This window comes from Ochlerotatus camptorhynchus, unplaced genomic scaffold (assembly GCF_037179485.1).
Source record: "Ochlerotatus camptorhynchus isolate MF236.1 unplaced genomic scaffold, CSIRO-AGI_Acam_v1.1 ptg000349l, whole genome shotgun sequence".
Lineage (NCBI taxonomy): Eukaryota > Metazoa > Arthropoda > Insecta > Diptera > Culicidae > Ochlerotatus > Ochlerotatus camptorhynchus.
The window spans coordinates 182,632-188,759 of NW_027040837.1; positions in this window are offsets into that span (position 1 = coordinate 182,632).

A 6,128-nucleotide genomic window follows, 5' to 3' on the forward strand; every position below is an offset into this window, starting at 1 on the left:
TTATGTATGTGTTATTGTCTTCTTTTACTTTGATAATATTGTACCTACTTTTTCTTTTATTATGGGAGTGAGTTTTTTCGTATGCGTATGTGCCTGGTTCATAAGGCTGATAGGTTTTTGGTACAATTTTATCGTCTTTAATTTTATATAAATTCAGTATTTTGTCGTTATTTTTATCTCTTGATCTAGCTATTTCATCAAAGGTTGCATTCTCGTTATGCTCTCCTATATAGATATTCTTTGGAGTATTTTTAATAAAATAGTTAATTGAATTATTGTATTTATAAGCAGCTTCTTGAATGAGGTTGAGAACAGTAATATCTGGGTTTATTGCTTTTACACATCTAACCAGCTCTCTAATGTTAGAGTGACATCTTTCAACTTGGCCGTTAGTTTCTGATCGATTAACAGGTGTCTTAAAAATCTCAATGCCTAGGTTGCGTATTAATTGTTCTATTACATTGGACACAAATGAGCTTTCATTGTCGATGATAATTTTAGCAGGTAAGTCCCAATCATATAATAGTTGTAACAACACGTTTTTAACATCTGAAATTGCTTTAGATTTTATTGGTCTTATCTTGAGATACTTGGAAAATTTATCAAGAGATGATATAAAAAGGTAATGAGCGTTATATAGGAATATGTCAAGGTGTATTATTTCGCCAGGATATTTTGGAATGGGAGTTTTTACGGGAATATATTTCTGGGGATGTCGTTCATATTTTTCCATTTTACAAATTTCACATGTTCTTATGTATTTCTGAATGAGCATATGCATTCCTGGGAAAAAATATTTCTTTATTAGTTGTAATGAGTTTTCTTTTGCATTTCGGTGTGCAAAGTTGCGTATTTCCTTAATTTCTTCGAGTTGACGTTCTTCTTCTTCAATATCTTCAACTCTTGACTGGGAAAATCTAGCTTTAATAATTCTGGGATTGTAGTTTGTTCTATAAATTTCTTGTATTATACCCATGGTGGGCTCATCAGTCATTATTCCATTTGTGATGCCAGGATTCAGAAATCGCTGTAATTTATTTTTTAGAAATTCGACAGTGAATTCTGGTTTGATAAAAATGTGTCTATTATATCTGTCAAAAGGGACATTATGTTCATATGATGAGCTAGGTCCAATCTGAAAGATTAATTGATTACGAAAGACATTAATAGGGGCTTCGGCAGACGGTATAAATGAGCTGTTATCATCATCTGCTGAATGTTGAGTGGGTGTTAATTAATTGATTTGAATGCGTGTAAGCGCATCAGCTACTACGTTGGATTTCCCAGGTTTATAGAACATCTCATAATCGTGTTCTTCAAGGAAGGATTTCCAGCGTTTTAGCTTTGCGTTGTTGTTCTTTGGTGACAACGTGAATGTGAGTGGGAAATGATCCGTGAAAATGTTTAGTTTTGCGCCGTAAATAAAATTTCTTAAGGTGTGGAGGGCCCATACAACAGCGAACATTTCCTTCTCGTTTGTTGCGTAATTTTCTTCGGTCCTAGAAAGAGTGCGAGAGATAAATGTTATTGGACGTTCACCGTGATGGAACTGTTGCGACAAAACAGCTCCTAGAGCTTTATCCGAGGCATCTGTTGTGAGGATGAACGGCTTATCAAAATCTGGAAAGGCTAGAATATCGTTTGAGGATAAAATTTCTTTAAGTATATTAAATGAAGCAATTGCATGTTCGTCTAATTGTATCGTTGTATTTTTTTTTATTGGTTTTTCGATATTTGGCGGTGGCCATCCTCCCCTCTTAAAAGTTTTGTAAGGGGTTTGGAAATTTTAGCGTACTCCTTCACAAAACGACGATAATAACCAGAGAGTCCTAGAAAGGCTCTTAGGTCTTTCAAATTTTTTGGTTGGGTTAAATGTTTTCTAAGCTCCATGTTTTGAAAAGTTATACAATATGCGTAGGTGGTTGCTAATGAATCCACATTGGCATTTTTCAAGAATTTACCTACTTCCTCTTACAAAAGCATCAATAACTTTTATAGTGTATAGCTGTAGGACTGATTTTGCCGCTTCAGGATGACTAAACTGATCATCCGTTGCAACGCAATTAGAGATTAGTGATAGAATTTTATTAATTTCGGCGTAGAAGTCTTCGAGAGTTCGGCCTCTTTGACAACTACCAGATAATTGATAGTTTAATGTTCCCAGGTCTCGTTTTTCTCCGTAGTATGTTGTAAGTGCCTTTTTTGTTATCAAATTCCAGTTTATGTTTACGTTCGACGTTACTAAAGCGCCGTTCGCTTCTCCTCTAATCTTCCTTCGGATCGTTTTACAGATCACGTGGAATTTATTTCTTCTTGCGGTATTACTATTTGGGCTAGGTGAATACCAATTCAAAAGTCCTTCGGCATCCTTGAGCCAAGCGTTAAGCTCAGTAGAATCGCCGGAAAATGATGGCAAATCCCTCACAAGGTCGGGGATTTTTTCGATTGACTCGGGATCCACAGGGTTTCCTGCCTCATCCACGAGGTAGAGTGGTGGGTCGGAGTTATCGATAGGCCGTGCTTCCGCTCCCACAGCTTCTAGAGCGGCAATCCTAGCTGTCAATGCTTGGATATGCTGTTCCATATTGCAATTTAATTGAAGTCCTTGTAATCTAAAGATTAGGTCTTCAATTTTGAAAAAGTGATTTAACGTTATGAATTTGCGTGGAGAGAGGAGAAAAAAAATATATATATTGTACGGTCACTTAAATAATAAAAAAATATATAATCCTAACACTAAAAATTTGGAGATGTTTCGTATTTTTATTTGATTATAGATACACTTTTTCTTCACTTTTTTCTTTCAATACTTATATGTCTACACTTCACTATTTTTTCACTTTATTTCTTTCTATGCTGTAATTAAGATTTCATTAGTTAATATTTACAATATAAATCAGTACATCTTCTGGGGACACCAGAAGATTGCGGGATCCGTGGGGGCGCTTGTCCCAGGTAGTTATCGAATCCTAAACCCCAACTCTGCCGGGTGCAGTAGAGATGCGTTGGGTCGGGGCCCGATGGGTGTCTTCTCTCCTTCTCAGCACGGCGGCGATGTCCTTTTTGCCAGGAGCGAGTGATAAGCTGTCCTGGTTACTACGATGCCTTTCGTGCGGCTGCTGATGCGATCCGGATGAGTTTCCAAACTAAGTGCAGGAGTGTGATAATCACTAACGATTCACCTTTTCCTGGTGTGATATTTGTTTCGACTTAGTGTCCACTTAGCTCTAACGCTGTGAATTTACTAAGTTTATCTCTAAAACACTAAACATTTGGTTTGTACTTGCACTACAACGGGTCCCTATTCGGGCGCCAGTAAGGAAGTCCAAAAAAATAGATTCTTGGAGCTATGCTCCACTTTTATTCAGTGATCGGTTAAGACTAATTAACAAATTCGACTTATGCTACCAAGTTAGTTCTTGGTTAGTATCAAGTGTGGGAACAATGCGGGTGTTTATTTGTTTCTGCAAACGCTGCTAATGCGTTCTGGTGATTCTCCTGCTGGGTGGTCTGGATGGTCTGGTGACATTATGCTATCGGTGATCGTCGTGATTCAGAGAAAGTGATCCAATCTGACTATCGTCTGGCTTGGCATACAATTAGCTGATTCGGCTAATCGATGAAAGTGTTTATTGGTTGGGATCTGGTGTGATGGTGGGAATCTGCTAAATAATGAAGCGGGTCGCGTTGCTACTAACTGTTTGAAATTATTCTGTGCTCCCCAAAGTGATTCAAATTTTTCTGAAGTGATCCAATATTTTCTAAAGGGATTCCATACTTTGTTGAACTAATTCAGCCTGTTACAAAGTGATTCAGTTCTAGAAAACGGGATTGCAAACTTGAGAGAATTGATACAGTACTTTCCGAAGTATTCTGAAGTAATTCAGTCCATTCCGAAATTATTCAGTTCTTACGGAAGCGATTATAAACATTCAGGAAAGATTAAGTATTTTCCAAAGAGATTTAGAAATTTTTTTAAGTCATTCAATACTTTCCGAAAAATATTCCGAGATTTTCTTAAGTGATTCAGTACTTTCAGAAGTGGTTTCAAACTTTTCAAAAGTGATTCATTTCTTTACGAAGTATTCAGTACGGAACTGATTACAAACTATCTGGAATGATTCAGTACTTTTCGGAGTGATTCCAAACATTCCTGAAGTGATTCAGTACTTTCTGATGTGATTCCGAATTTTTTAAGTGGTTCAGTACTTTCTGAAATTATTCAATACACTTCAGTAAGTGATCCCGAGCATTCCTGAACATATACAGTATTTTCCGAAGTGATTCTGAACATTTCTGAAGTGATTTAGTGCATTTCTAAGTGATTCAATTATTTCCGCAATCATTCAGTACTTTCCAAAGTGATTTCTAACATTTCTGAAGTGTTTTCTATGTTTTCTGGAGTTATTCAGTACTTTCTTAAGTGATTCCAAACTGTTCTGAATTGATTCAGAAGTGATTCCGACTAGAAGTGATTCCGAACATTTCTAAAGTGATACAATTAATTTAGTACTTTCTGAAGTAATTTCGAACTTTTCTGAAGCTATTCAATTATTTTCTCAAGTAATTCAGTACATTCCGTAGTGAATCCAATGTGTATTAAAGCGATTCAGTATTTTTCGAAGTGATTTCGAGCTTTTTTGATATAATTCCAAACTACCTCACAGTGAAAGAATTTTGAAAGCATCATCATGTCAAAATGTCTATTTTACGCCAATAAAGATTTGCATTGTTAGTGGTTAACCTTAATCGGATCAACTTTTTAACAGTTCAGTGGTACTATATAACTTTTTTTTCAATTTTTCGCCGATCAGGAGCACAGGACACTTCAAATTTACCATTTTTGAATCATTGATTCCGTAACATGTTTATTAGGGGCACAAGCCGTTTAAAATGTTTAATTTTTCTATCAATGTATCCCTTAATATGTATATCCACTTCACATTAATTTTTTTTAATATGTTTTACCAGAGGCGTAAGCCATTTCATATTTCACATATTTTTTTTTATTTTTCCCTGAACTTGTACATCAGGGGCGCAAGCCGCTTCAAATTTAAAGATTTTTATCAATTTTAATCTGAAAAGGTTTACCAGGGACTCAATTCATTTCAAGTTTATTTTTTTCCGCCAGGGATACTTGTCATTACAAATTTATAATTTTTTACATGTTTTGGCTGATCATGTTTACCAGAGGCACAAGTCATTCCAAATCTTACATATTTTTCAATTTTTTTCTGAAGTTGTCTACCAGGCTAGCTATGTATTTGAAATTTGTATTTTTCAATTTTTCCCTGATTACGTTTGTCAGTTGCGCATACCATTAGCATTTTCATTTAATTTTTAACACAACTCGCTAACCATTAAAATTTTCCCAGATTTAAGTTTTTTTTATATTTTTCCCTGAACAGGGGCGCTAGCCACTTCAAATTGAACATTGTTTTCAATTTTTCCCTGAATGTGTATGTAAGAGGCACAAGCCATTTCAAATTTTACGATTTTGATAATTTTTCCCTGAACATGTCTACCAGGGGCGCTTGCCATTAAATTTACCGATTTTTCAATATCCACCTAAACATGTATATCAGAGACGCTAGTTATTGGATTGGATTGATGTATTTTTCCTATTTTGTAAACTTTTTTCGGTTTGGAGCTAAGTAGTCGTCGACTACCCGCGACTACCCACAACCCCAGCACTGTTATGAGTAGCAAATATTCATAAATGGGTAATTTGTTTACTCATTTAATTAGTAGTCCCAGTTCCCCTCGAACATGCTTACTTTAGAGTCAATATTGAGTATTTTATAGTCATTATTGGGTATTTGCGGTTACCGTGTACATTACACAGCGACTCATTCGCAGCACGCCTCATAGAATGATGAAGCTTTTTTCGATGTTTCTCTAGAGCTTTCAACCATCATCGATTCCAACTTGCATCCCATCGCACTTGGCGCGAAACAGCCAAAGCATGCAAATCGAACCACCTCCCTTCCATGCAATGAAACACGTGCCACTGTATGTTTGGTACCCAGATAAATACTTACAATTCGCATTCTATGACGGTCGAGGCAACCACTTCCGTGGCAACCAGCAGGTTGTTATTTTCTCATTGAATTTTTCCAAGCCAAAGT